General features: G+C 43.4%; 1 long non-coding RNA gene across 1 annotated transcript; it reads right to left on the bottom strand.

Moving 5' to 3' along the window:
* Window positions 1-1,076: 1,076 nt before the first annotated feature.
* Window positions 1,077-10,714, bottom strand: LOC123992444. The gene is made up of 4 exons (XR_006831252.1): window positions 10,540-10,714; window positions 9,127-9,177; window positions 8,911-9,011; window positions 1,077-1,790 (listed from the first exon to the last, which is right to left on the bottom strand). It is a non-coding gene; the product is annotated as an uncharacterized LOC123992444 (long non-coding RNA).
* Window positions 10,715-15,232: the final 4,518 nt, after the last annotated feature.

Raw genomic sequence — 15,232 nt, 5'->3', positions numbered from 1 at the left:
ACCTAATGGCAGTCAGGCTACCTCTGGCGAGCACATGGAGGGCTGTGCGGCCCCCCAAAGACATGCCACCCCACACCGTGACTGACCCACCGCCAAACCGGTCATGCTCGAGGATGTTGCAGGCAGCAGAACGTTCTCCACGGCGTCTCCAGACTCTGTCACGTCTGTCACATGTGCTCAGTGTGAACCTGCTTTCATGTGTGAAGAGCACAGGGCGCCAGTGGCGAATTTGCCAATCTTGGTGTTCTCTGGCAAATGCCAAACGTCCTGTACGGAGTTGGGCTGTAAGCCCAACCTCCACCTGTGGACGTTGGGCCCTCATGGAGTCTGTTTCTGACCGTTTGAGCAGACACATGCACATTTGTGGCCTGCTGGAGGTCATTTTGCAGGGCTCCGGCAGTGCTCCTCCTTGCACAAAGCCAGAGGTAGCGGTCCTGCTGCTGGGTTGTTGCCCTCCTACGGCCTCCTCCACATCTCCTGATGTACCTGGTACCTGTCCCCTGGTAGTGCCTCCATGCTCTGGACACTATGCTGACAGACACAGCAAACCTTCTTGCCACAGCTCGCATTGATGTTCCATCCTGGATGAGCTGCACTACCTGAGCCACTTGTGTGGGTTGTAGACTCCATCTCATGCTACCACTAGAGTGAAAGCATCACCAGCATTCAAAAGTGACCAAAACATCAGCCAGGAAGCATAGGAACTGAGAAGTGGTCTTTGGTCACCACCTGCAGTACCACTCCTTTATTGGGGGTGTCCTGCTAATTGCCTATAATTTCCACCTGTTGTCTATTCCATTTGCACCACGGCATGTGAAATTTATTGTCAATCAGTGTTGCTTCCTAAGTGGACAGTTTCACAGAAGTGTGATTGACAGAGTTACATTGTGTTGTTTAAGTGTTCCCTTTATTTTTTTGAGCAGTGTATTATACAGACAGCTCACTTACGCCAGGTCAGACAAGCCAACATGAAATAGCAATTGCGTCAACCCAACATATTAGTTAATCAAAACAATTCCCGTTTTGAACTAACGCTGATGTTCCATCTAACACTTACACCAGTGAGGTTGGTGTCCTTGGCTTGCTTCACTTTATGGCAAGTGTCATTCATAAGCAACGCAGTGGGCAGGTGATGAGACCAGTTACAGAAAGTACAATACCAAAACAGAGGACAAAGTAATAACAATATTTCAAGTCAACCTGAACAACACTGTAATTGAGTCATTTGTATAATCCAAATGAACCTATTCAACCTTACATGTAACACATACAAGTAAGAAACAAAAGTTATTCACTTTATTATGGGTCAGTCTAAGACAATACATCTCAGTGCTTAGAGGTGTCACTACAGACCCTGTTTTGATTCCAGACTGTATCACAACCGGCCATGATGGGGAGTCCCATAGGGCGGCGCACCAGCGTCGTCCGGGTTAGGGTTTGGCCAGGGTAGGACATCATTGTAAATAAGAATTTGTTCTTAACAGACTCACCTAGTTAAATAAAGGTTAAATAGAAAATACATTATAATATATTGGTGCATAAATCAAACATGAAATGACTTTGTAAAATGTGGTAGAATGAAGGCATCTCTGTTTACATCCATTTTAGTGTCCTAGTGCAGTGGAGATGGCCTTGGACTAGGCCAAGCTTCAGGCAACGTCATGTTGCAGTGATAAGATAGTGCTGGATCTCAAGTGGAATCTGAGACCATTGTGTCTGAGCCTCTGGTTGGCATCTGGATCTGGTCTTCCTCATCATACAGCTTTTTGGTAGACTGTCACCATCATCATCTGAAAATCATACATACTGTTACGATGGCATTGTTTGAAAACTGTAGTAAAACAAGGATACTACCACAGTACAATTTCACAATGTACTGTAACAGGCATAAAGGCTTAACCTGAATGCATGCTTTCAAATCTACAGTATATTGATTGTTGTATCATGTTTGTCTACAGTAGAGATGGTTCATGTTTACATACAGATGTAGGATCTTAATTTAAGCACATTTGCTACAGTAGGAAAATAATCCTGCAGCAACAGGACATGTGAAAATGGCGCCGACAGAGAGGGCTGCCTTGCTTTTAGTTCTTAGGAAACTTTGCAGTATTTCATATTTTTCTGTATTAATTCTGACATTATTTGCCAAGAAAATGTTTTGTGTTATTACATACAGCCGGGAAGAACTATTGGACATTAGAGCGATGGTAACTCACCAGCACTACCAGCATTACGACCAGGAATATGACTTCCCAATGCGGATCCTTTGTTCGCACCCACCAGGGCAATTGAACTGATTTCAGAGGCCGACCCATAACAATACTGCCGAAGGAGAAGTACTCGGAGTGGTCTTTTAGTCCAACTTAGGAGGCACGCATACCACCCACCGTTTCCGAGTATTTTACTCGCTAATGTTCAGTATCTGGATAATAAAGTTGACGAGCTCTGGGCGAGGTTTCTTTCCAGAGAGACATCAGGGATTGTAACATACTCTGTTTCACAGAACCATGGCTCTCTCAGGATATACTGTCTGAGTCGGTCTAGCCAGCTGGGTTCTCAGTCCATCACGCAGACAGGAATAAATATCTCTCCGGGAAGATTCATAATTAATGACTCATGGTGTAATTGTGATAACATACAGGAACTCATGTCCTTTTCTACACCCGACTTAGAATACCTCACAATCAAATGCCAACCGTATTATCTTCCCAAATAATTTTTATCGGTTATAGTCACGGCCGTGTATATCACCCCTCAAGGCAAACTGGAAACCACATATCCTGAGGCAGCATTTATTGTAGCTGGGGATTTTAACTAAGCAAATTTGAGAAAAAACCTGCCAAAGTTCTATCAACACATATACTGTGGTGCTCGCTCTGCCAAAACACTTGACAATTGCTACTCCAACTACTGGGATGCCAACAAGGTTCTCCCCCACCCTCCTTTCGGCAAATCTTACTTGGGTCTACAGACAATCACGGACTAAAAAAGGAAAACCAGCCAGGTCGCGGACACCGACGTCTTGCTCCGTACAAGCTAAACACCTTTTTCACACCTTTGAGGGTAACACCATGCCAAAAGTAACTGAACTAAATTACTATCGCACCGTAGCACTCACTTCTGTCATCACGAAGTGCTTTGAGAGACTAGTCAAGGATCATATCACCTCTACCTTACCTGTCACCCTAGACCACTTCAATTTGCTTACATTCGCAATAGATCCACAGACAATGCAATTGCCATCACACTGCACACTGCCCTATCCCACCTGGACAAGAGGAATACCTATGTAAGAATACTGTTCATTGACTATAGCTCAGCATTCAACACCATAGATTCCCTCCAAGCTCACCATTAAGCTTTGAGTCCCTGGGGCTGAACCCCGCCCTGTGCAACTGGGTCCTGGACTTCCTGATGGGCCACCACTAGGTGGTGAAGGTAGGAAACAACACCTCCACTTCGCTGATCCTCAACACTGGGGCCCCACAAGGGTGCGTGCTTAGACCCCTCCTGTACTCCCTGTTCACCCGTGACTGCATGGCCACGCACTCCTCCAATTCAATCAAGTTTGTAGATGACACAACAGTAGTAGGCTTGATTACCAACAATGACGAGACAGCCTAGATGGAAGAGGTGAGGGCTCTGGCAGTGTAGTGCCAGGAAAAGAACCTCTCACTCAACATCAACAAAACAAAGGAGAGGATCTTTGGTGCACCCCCCTATCCAGATCAACAGCACCATAGTGGAGAAGGTGGAAAATGTCAAGTTCCTTGACGTACACATCACAGACAAACTGAAATGGTACACCAACACACAGACAGTGTGTTGCAGAAGGTGCAACAGCGACTCTTCAACCTCAGGAGGCTGAAGAAATTTGGCTTGGCACCTAAAATCCTCAAACCTTTACAGATGCACAATTGAGAGCATCTTGTCGAGCTGTATCACCACCTGGTATGGCAATTTCACTGCTCGCAACAGCAGGGCTCTCCAGAGGGTGGTGCGGTCTGCAAAACTACCTGCCCTTCAGGACACCTACTGCTCCCGATGTCACAGGAAGGCCAAAAATATTATCAAGGACAACATCCATCCAAGCCACTGCCTGTTCACCCCACTATCATCTAGAAGTAAGATGGCACCGAGGAAGAAGGTTGACATTTTACATGTTCCTAACCAATTGTGTTTTTTTTTCTTTTTTTCATTGCGTTGTTAACTTCTGGACATCAGATCTGCGATTACTCACCAAGAACTGGCAGACTACCTTTTTCCCTTTAACAAGTCCGATGAGCCCGACGTGAATGACATACTGCTTCCCGGGAACAGGCCCAGATCCTCGTCATTTGCGTGAAGAGAAGGCAGAGAAAAATGGGCTTGAGGGCGGGCCTTCTGATAATTTGTTGGCGATCTAATTAACCCCCACTGCTTTCCATTCTGATAGCATCGTGCAATTTTTGGACAATAAAATCGATGACCAACGCGGCAGATTAAACTACCAACGGGGCATTCAAAACTGTAACATCTTAAGCTTCACCGAGTCATGGTTGAATGACAACATTATCAACATACAGCTGGCTGGTTATACGCTGTATCGGCAGGATAGAACTGCGGTGTCTGGTAAGACAAGGGGTGGTGGACTATGTATTTTTGTAAATAACAGCTAGTGCACGATATCTAAGAAAGTCGAGCTATTGCTTGCCTGAGGTAGAGTATCTCATGATAAGCAGTAGACCACACTATCTACCTAGAGAGTTTTCATCTGTATTTTTCGAAGCTGTCTACATACGACCACAGACTGATGCTGGCACTAAGACTGCACTCAATGAGCTGTATTATGCCATAAGTAAACAAGAAAACGTTCACCCAGAGGCGGTGCTCCTACTAGCCGGGAACTTTAATGCAGGGCAACTTAAATCAGTCTTACCACATTTCTATCAGCGTGTTAAATGTGCAACCAGAGGGAAAGAAACTCTGGACCACCTTTACTCCACACACAGAGATGCATATAAAGATGCATATAAAATCTTACCATAATTCTAACCTCCTGATTCCTGCTTATAAGCAAAAATTAAAGCAGGATGCACCAGTGACTCGATCAACAAAAAATTGGTCAGATGAAGCAGATGCTAAGCTACAGGACTTTTTTAGCTAGCACAAACTGTAATATGTTCTAGGATTCCTCCGATTGCATTGAGGAGTATACTACATCGGTCATTGGCGTCTAGCTAAAGGCTAGAGCTGCCAATTTCAAGGAGCAGGATTCTAACCCGGAAGCTTATAAGAAATCCCGCTATACCCTCTGACGAACCATCAAACATGCAAAGCATCAATACAGGACTAAGATTTAATCGTACTACACTGGCTCTGACGCTCGTCGGATGTGGCAGGGCTTGCAAACCATTACAGACTACAAAGAGAAGTAAAACCAAGAGCTGCCCAGTGACACGAGCCTACCAGAAGTGCTAAACTACTTCTATGCTGACTTCGAGGCAAATAATACTGAAACATGCATGAGAGCACTAGCTGATCCAGAAGACTGTGTGATCAACCTCTCCGCAGCCGATGTGAGTAAAACCTTTAAACAGGTCAACATTCACAAGGACACAGGGACAGATGGATTACCAGTAAGTGTATTGCGAGCATGCACTGACCAAATTACATTTTCAAACTGTCCCTCTGTCTGTAATACCAATATGTTTTAAGCAGACCGCCATAGTGCCTGTGCCCAAGAAAACTAAGGTAACCTGCCTAAATGACTACCGACCCATAGCACTCACATCTGTAGCCATGAAGTGCTTTGAAAGGCTGGTCATGGCTCACATCAACACCGTTATCCCAGAAATCCCACTCAACACTTCCTTTTCCCACCAGAACACCAATATGAGAATGCTATTTACCTAGGTTCATTGAATACAGCTCAGTGTTCAACACCATAGTGCCATCAAAGCTCATCAATAAGCTAAGGACCATGTGACTAAACACCTCCCTCTGCAACTGGATCCTGGACTTCCTTATGGGCCTCCCCCAGATGATAAGGGTAGGTAACAACACATCCGCCACGCTCATCCTAAACACAGGTGCCCCTCAGGGGTGTGTGCTCAGTCCCCTGCTGTACTCCCTGTTCACTTAAGATTGCACGGCCAGGCACGACTCCAGCACCATCATTAAGTTTGCTGATGACACAACAGTGGTAGGCCTGATCACCGAAAACGACAAGACAGCCTATAGGGAGGAGGTCAGGGACCTGGCCTTGTGATGCCAGAACAACAACCTCTCCCTCAACGTGATCAAGACAAAGGAGCTGATTGTGGACTACAGGAAAAATATGACCGAACACGCACCCATTGTCATCGACGGGGCTGTAGTGGAGCAGGTTGAGAGCTTCAAGTTCCTTGGTTTCCACATCACCAACAAACTAACATGGTCCAATTACACCAAGACAGTCATGAAGAGGGCACAACAAAAGCTATTCACCCTCAGGAGACTGAAAAGATTTGGCATGGGTCCTCAGATCCTCAAAAGGTTCGACAGCTGCAACATCGAGAGCATCCTGGTTGCATCACTGCCTGATATGGCAACTGCTCAGCCTCCGACAGCAAGGCACAACAGAGGGTAGTGCAAATGGCCCAGTACATCACTGGGGCCAAGGATCCTGCCATCCAGGACCTCTATACCAGGAGGTGTCAGATGAAAGCCCTAAAGATTTTCAAAGACTCCAGCCATCCTGTCATAGACTGTCTTCTGTGCTACCGCACGGCAAGCGGTACCGGAGCGCCAAGTCTAGGTCCAAGAGGTTTGTAAACAGCTTCTACCCCCAAGCCGTTAGACTCCTGAACATCTGATCCAATGGCTACCCAGACTATTTGCATTGACCCCCCCCCCCCCCTTTGCACGGCTGCTACTCTCTGTTGTTATCATCTATGCATGTAATATGTACATGTAGGCAAATAACTCTACCTACATGTACATATTATCTCAATCACCTCGACTACCCGGTGCCCTCGCACATTGACTCTGTACCGGTACCCCCCTGTATATAGTCTCGCTATTGTTATTTTACTGCTGCTCTTTAATTACTTGTTACTTTTATTTCTATTTCGTATTATTTTGACTAACAACATTTGAAGGCGAGGTCAGTACAGGTGCATCAAAACTGGGGCCGAGAGACTGAAAACAGCTTCTATCTCAAGGCCATCAGATTGTTAAATAGCCATGACTAGCAAATTATAGGCTGCTGCCTATGTACAGTTGAAGTCGGAAGTTTACATACACTTAGGTTGGAGTCATTAAACTCGTTTTTCAACCACTCCCCAAATTTCATGTTAAAAAATGATAGTTTTGGCAAGTCGGTTAGGACTTCTACTTTGTGCATGACACCAATAATTGTTCCTACAATTGTTTACAAACAGATTGTTTCATTTATAATTCACTGTATCACAATTCCACTGGGTCAGAAGTTTACATACACTAAGTTGACTGTGCCTTTAAACAGCTTGGACATTTCCAGAAAATTATGTAATGGCTTTAGCAGCTTCTGATAAGCTAATTGACATAATTTGAGTCAATTGGAGGTGTACCTGTGGATTTATTTCAAGGCCTACCTTCAAACTGAGTGCCTCTTTGCTTGACATCATGGGAAAATCAAATGAAATCACCCAAGACCTCAGGAATATAATTGTAGACCTCCACAAGTCTGGTTCATACTTGGGAGCAATTTCCAAATGCCTGAAGGTACCACCTTCATCTGTACAAACAATAGTACGCAAGTATTAACACCATGGGACCACGCTGCCTTCATACCGCTCAGGAAGGAGACGCAATTCTGTCTCCTAGAGATGAATGTACTTTGGTGTTAAAAGCGCAAATCAATCCCAGAACAACAGCAAAGGACATTGTGAAGATGCTGGAGGAAACAGGTACAAAAGTATCTATATCCACAGTAAAACGAGTCCTATATCGACATAACCCGAAAGGCCGCTCAGCAAGGAAGACGCCACTGCTCCAAAACCACCATAAAAAAAGACAGACTACGGTTTGCAACTGCACATGGGGACAAAGATCGTACTTTTTGGAGAAATGTCCTCTGGTCTAATGAAACAAAAATAGAACTGTTTGGCCATAATGACCATTGAGCATATGTAATCTTCTCACCCACTGGGAATGTGATGAAAGAAATAATATTTGAAATAAATCATTCTCTCTACTGTTAGTCTGACATTTCACATTGTTAAAATAAAGTGGTGATCCTAACTGACCCAAGACGGCGACTTTTTACTTGGATTAAATGTCAGAAATTGTGAAAACTTTGTTTAAATGTATTTGCCTAAGGTGTATGTAAACTTCCAACTTCAACTGTACATCGGCTTGAAATCACTGGCCACTTTAATAAATGGAACACTTGTCACTTTAATAATATTTAAATATTTTGCATGACTCATCTCATATGTATATACTGTATTCTATTCTACTGTATCTTAGTCTATGCCACCCATATATTTATATCTTCTTAATTCCATTCCTTTAATTAGATTTGTGTGTTTCTTGGGTACATGTTGTGAACTTGTTAGATATTATTTGTTAGATATTACTGCACTGTCGGAGCTAGAAGCACAAGCATTTCGCTACACATGCAATAACATCTGCTAAACACGTGTATGTGACCATTCAATTTGATTTGATTTTGGTTATGTGGATTATAATTCATGGTATTTTTTTGCGGAAGTTCATACATTTTTCGCAAAGGGCAAATCAAGTCTGACATTTCAAAGTGGAAATGACTAACTTTTGAAGCCCTTTTCATTTTTAAACCTCAAATACACTACAAGTTTGCATTTCCTGGCGTGCAGGAAAATTCCCAGCAACAAAACTGATCAAAACATCTGTAGGGTAGCCTGTGGTACAGGGTAGCCTGTGTACCTGCAGGTGCGGACTGAAAACTCGTTGTGCGCAGAGTTCTGTTGGTCTGTACAGGATTCTCTGGGCTTAAGGGGAAATCCTGGGCAACACTGAGAATGAGGCTACGGCTATGTGTGTGTGTGTGTGTGTGTGTCTATCTCGCCATGTGTGTGTCACATTGTGTGTGTGTGTGTCACCAGAATAAAGCTCTCTCTGTTGCCGTCTCCTCTGTCCCACCTGCTAAAGCACTGTGTTCCCAAGTCTCCCATGATGAGCTGATTTCTGTGTCTGTAAATGTAACCACCCACCCACACACACACACACACACACACACACACACACACACACACACACACACACACACACACACACACACACACACACACACACACACACACACACACACACACACACACACACACACACACACACACACACACACACACACACACACACACATTAATGCTAAAATGTTTAGTTTTTCACGTTAGTTTTTCTCATAATAGAGCTCACAAAGAGATAGAGACAGAGAAAGGAGAGATGTAACTGTAAATCAACCATACAATAACTACAAACAATTAACAAACTATTTAGTAATTAGGAATTGATGATTCATCATAATGAATGACACCAGCTACTCAGAAAGTTTCAAGTTTCATGTTTTTAATGTCACATGCAGAAGTACTGTGAAATGCCTGTCTTGCAAGCTCTAATCTCAACAGTGCAGTAATCAATAACAATTTGATACCAAAAATAATAAGGTAGAACAAAAACACACGAGATACTGCATAAAAATGATAAATAAGAAGAATACTATAAAGTAAGTGAGAATACCATATACAAGGTCAGTTCCAGTACCATATTTACAATGTGGAGAGATACTCGATCGATAGAGGTAGATACTGTATGTATAGGGGTAAGATGACTAGGCATCAGGATATATGATAAACAGAGTAGCAGCAGTGTTTGTGATGGTTGTATGTGAGTGGGTATGTGTAGAGTCAGTATAAATGTATGTGTGTGGGAGCAAATGATGGAGTGAGTGTTTGTATGCATGTTGGAGTCGCTCTGGATAAGAGCGTCTGCTAAATGACTTAAATGTAAATGTAAATGAGTATTAGTGAACAAAGTGTGTAGGGCCTTGTGAGTGAGCATAGAGACTAGGGCTGTTGCAGTGACCGTATTACCACCACACCTGCAGTCACGGTTCATGAAGGCAGTCAAATTCCACATGACCATTTAGTCACGGTAATTAGTTTCCTCCAAGCTCTGATGCTGCTGCTTATTAGTAGCCTACCAAACTTGCTAACTGCCTGGTACTTAGCACGCTATTGTCTCTATAATCGCTGACGTCAATGCAAATGTTTTCGAAAATCTCATCAAACACTTCATGAGCCCATGAGCTCATGTTGCCCAACATTTCAATAGTCTATGCAGTTGCGGGAGAAAACAGAGTGATGGCCGCTTATAAAAATACAAAGATCCCACCAGCTTTCTACATTTACATTACATTTAAGTCATTTAGCAGACGCTCTTATCCAGAGCGACTTACAAATTGTCTATAGGCTAGGAATACTGTATCTATATCTCAACTTTCCTAATATTAATTTTAAGCACATTGCTTATATTTACAACAGGAATATAGCCTACCTGGCTGGCATGAAAATAAACCATGGGGAAAAGCGTCCTCCTTTCGCTATTTACTGTAGTGCATAGATTTCACGTCTTTTTCCCCGCTGCCCCTGTTTCGATAATGATCATGGTCCATTCTGAATCAAATCAAATTTCACATGTATATTATTTAGTATACAATGGCTTGCGAAAGGATTCACTCCCCTTGGCATTATTTCCTATTTTGTTGCCTTCCAACCAGGAATTAAAATGGATTTGGGGGGGGGGTTGTATCATTTGATTTACACAAAATGCTACCAGTTTGAAGATGCAAAATGTTTTTAATTGTGAAACAAACAAGAAATAAGACAAAAAACGGAAAACTTGAGAGTGCATAACTATTCACTCCCCCAAAGTCAATACCTTGTAGACTTTGGGGGGGGGGGGGGTCTTTTGGGGTATATCTCTATAAGCCTGGCACATCTAGCCACTGGGAGTTTTTCCCATTCCTCAAGACAAAACTGCTCCAACTCCTTCAAGTTGGATGGGTTCAGCTGGTGTACAGCAATCTTTAAGTAACACCACAGATTTTCAATTGGATTGAGGTCTGGGCTTTGACTAGGCCATTCCAAGACATTTAAATGTTTCCTCTTAAACCACTCAATTTGTAGTGTCTTAACACTTAGTACGTATTTATGTAATAAGAAAGACTCTGAATACAAGCAATTGAACTGGAGCTTCACATTTACTCAAACAGGTTAGTACCAGAATAACATAGAACAATACTGCGCATGACCAAGGGCGCTTCATCCTTAAAGGGGACATCAGTAATTAACAGAACATAACACAATTGTTGCTTTAGCAGTATGCTTGGGTCATTGTCCTGCTGGAAGGTGAACCTCCATCCCAGTCTTAAATCTCTGGAAGACTGAAACAGGTTTCCCTCAAGAATTTCCCTGTATTTAGCGCCATCCATCATTCTTTCAATTCTGACCAGTTTCCCAGTCCTTGCCGATGAAAAACGGTGTTCTTGGGGTGATGACAGGTGTTGGGTTTGCGCCAGATATTGCATTTTCCTTGATGGACAAAACGCTACATTTTGGTCTCATCTGAAGAGAGTACCTTTTTCCATATGTTTGGGGAGTCTCCCACATGCCTTTTGCAAACACCAAATGTGTTTGCTTATTTTTTTCATTAAGCAATGGCTTTTTTTCTGGCCACTCTTCCGTAAAGCCCAGCTCTGTTGAGTGTACGGCTTAAAGTGATCTTATGGACAGATACTCCAATCTCCACTGTGGAGCTTTGCAGCTCCTTCAGGGTTATTTTTTCACCTTTATTTAACCAGATAGGCTAGTTGAGAACAGGTTCTCATTTGCAGCTGCGACCTGGCCAAGATAAAGCATAGCAGTGTGAACAGACAACACAGAGTTACACATGGAGTAAACAATTAACAAGTCAATAACACAGAGAAAAAAAGGGAGTCTATATACAATGTGTGCAAAAGGCATGAGGAGGTAGGCGAATAATTACAATATTGCAGATTAACGTTGGAGTGATAAATGATCAGATGATCATGTACAGGTAGAGATATTGGTGTGCAAAAGAGCAGAAAAGTAAATAAATAAAAACTGTGGGGATGAGGTAGGTGAAAATGGGTGTGCTATTTACCAATAGATTATGTACAGCTGCAGCGATCGGTTAGCTGCTCAGCTAGCTGATGTTTGAAGTTGGTGAGGGAGATAAAAGTCTCCAACTTCAGCGATTTTTGCAATTCGTTCCAGTCACAGGCAGCAGAGTACTGGAACGATAGGCGGCCGAATGAGGTGTTGGCTTTAGGGATGATCAATGAGATACACCTGCTGGAGCGCGTGCTACGGATGGGTGTTGCCATCGTGACCAATGAGCTGAGATAAGGAGGAGCTTTGCCTAGCATGGCCTTGTAGATGACCTGAAGCCAGTGGGTCTGGCGACGAATATGTAGCGAGGGCCAGCCGACTAGAGCATACAAGTCGCAGTGGTGGGTAGTATAAGGTGCTTTAGTGACAAAACGGATGGCACTGTGATAAACTGCATCCAGTTTGCTGAGTAGAGTGTTGGAAGCAATTTTGTAGATGACGTCGCCGAAGTCGAGGATCGGTAGGATAGTCAGTTTTACTAGGGTAAGCTTGGCAGCGTGAGTAAAGGAGGCTTTGTTGCGGAATAGAAAGCCGATTCTTGATTTGATTTTCGATTGGAGATGTTTGATATGGGTCTGGAAGGAGAGTTTGCAGTCTAGCCAGACACCTAGGTACTTATAGGTGTCCACATATTCAAGGTCGGAACCATCCAGTGTGGTGATGCTAGTCGGGCATGCGGGTGCAGGCAGCGATCGGTTGAAAAGCATGCATTTGGTTTTACTAGCGTTTAAGAGCAGTTGGAGGCCACGGAAGGAGTGTTGTATGGCATTGAAGCTCGATTGGAGGTTAGATAGCACAGTGTCCAATGACGGGCCGAAAGTGTATACAATGGAGACTGCCAGAGGACCGGACAACATGCCCTCCGATTTGACACTGTGCTATTATATTTGGTCTCTTTGTTGCCTCTCTGATTAATGCCCTCCTTGCCTGGTCCGTGAGTTTTGGTGGGCGGATGTCTCTTGGCAGGTTTGTTGTGGTGCCATATTCTTTCAAGTTTTCAATAATGTATTTAATGGTGCTCCGTGGGATGTTCAAAGTTTATGACATTTTTTATAACCCAACACTGATCTGTATTTCTCCACAACTTTGTTCCTGACCTGTTTGGAAAGCTACTTGGTTTTCATGGTGCCACTTGGTTTTCATGGTGCCGCTTGCCTGTGGTGCCCCTTGCTTAGTGGTGTTGCCGACTCTGGGGCCTTTCAGAACAGGTGTATATATACTGAGATCATGTGACAGATCATGTGACACTTAGATTGCACACAGGTGGACTTTATTTAACTAATTGTGTGACTTCTGAAGGTAATTGGTTGCACCAGATCTTATTTAGGGGCTTCAAAGCAAAGGGGGTGAATACATATGCACGCACCGCTTTTCCGTTGTAGAAACATCTCAAGGATGATCAATGGAAACAGGGTGCACCTGAGCTCAATTTCGAGTCTCATAGCAAAGAGTTATGTAAATAAGGTATGTGTTTTCACTTTGTCCTTATGGAGTATTGTGTGTTGATGTCCCGACTCCTACCGAAGGTGGCTGCTCTTCCTGTTCGGGCGGTGCTCGGCGGTCGTCGTCAACGGCCTATTAGTTGCCACCGATCCCTTTTCACTTTTCTGTTGGTTTTGTCTTATTAGTTACACCTGTTTCTTGTTTACGTTTAGTTGGGCTATTTAAGATGGCACTGTGTTTGTGTGTGGTAGTGTATTGGTAGCGTGTTTCGTTTAGGGGTTTTCCCTCTGGACATGTTAGGTCCTGGTTTTGGGTATCGTGTTTGTTGCACCCGTGAGTTTTGGCGCTCACGATTTCCCCCCTGCCCAAATAAAGCACTACTCAGTACTTTCTGCCTCCTGCGCCTAACTCCGCACTCACTACGCTTAAGTGCGTCACAGTGGATTGCTGAGGATTTATTTCTATTTATAAGAAATTTTAGAATAAGGCTGTAACGTATTTTTTAAATTTGAAACATCATGGGTTCTGAATACTTTCCGAAGGCACTGTATACATAAAAATAATATAAATAATAATAATCTCAATTAAATTTAAGACACAAGGAAATCTTCCCCACAGAGCGAGATATGTGACATTTAACTCATGTTAAAATAGCTGAATCTTTTCTCAAGGTGAGGGCCTAGGCCAGGAGTAGGCAACCCAGTTCCTGGAGTGCTGCATGTACTGCAGGATTTTGTTCCACCTACGCACCACACTTGACCAACTGAGCTAATTGATCAGCTCAGGGATAGATTCAACACACTTCGTCTTCCAGGTTGGAAAAATAAAAAAACATGAAGTGCCTGCTGCACTCCAGGACCAGGGTTGCCTACCCTTGGCCTATGCCAATATAGGCCATGAAACATTCTGGGAACCTTTAAAGAACACAAAAATGTGTTCTGGGAACATTCTTGCAACAGAGTCAATTACACACAAACATCTTTATAATTATTAGTTCAACTCAACAATTTTTCTGTTCTGGGAACATAACCAATATTGGTTTGATAGGAGTTTGAAAGAAGAACAGACAGGGGAAATGGAAGTGGGAGAAGCAGAGGGAGGGAGGAGAGCGAGATTGAAAGAATTATTAAGACAATGCAGTACTTTCGACTGTCAGCACACTACTGCATGTTCTTTCTTACCTGTATGGTTTTCACAAAGCACATGGCATCAGCAGGAAACAACGGATAGCCTACTTCAATGACCTACATACAATCTAGCCTTTAATTCTATACTGCATGTGTTAGTGCATTTAAAAAAACTGTTTTTTGAAGAAGAATATGGCGTTTAGTAAGCAATGGAGTGCTTTGAATAGAAATGCTCACCTTTCAACTCTTCCAAGGATTTTCAAAGTCGTTCAATTCAGACAGGAACTTGAGCTGTTTGGGAGGAATGTGATGCTGGATATTAGTCTTACTGGGTCTTTGCAAGCTCTGGCCCCAACACGTTTGTTTCAAGGAAGTCCTTGATGCCATTTGCTTTTCTTGAGATTTCCTCAGCCAGCTTTGTTTGCAAAGATATGCCAAGGAGGGTGTTTGTGTGATCTAAGAGATTGGCCGCCTCAAACAGGTAGG

Source organism: Oncorhynchus gorbuscha, linkage group LG13, assembly GCF_021184085.1.
Source record: "Oncorhynchus gorbuscha isolate QuinsamMale2020 ecotype Even-year linkage group LG13, OgorEven_v1.0, whole genome shotgun sequence".
In the NCBI taxonomy this organism is placed as follows: domain Eukaryota; kingdom Metazoa; phylum Chordata; class Actinopteri; order Salmoniformes; family Salmonidae; genus Oncorhynchus; species Oncorhynchus gorbuscha.
This window is presented reverse-complemented; position numbering and strand designations above follow the sequence as displayed.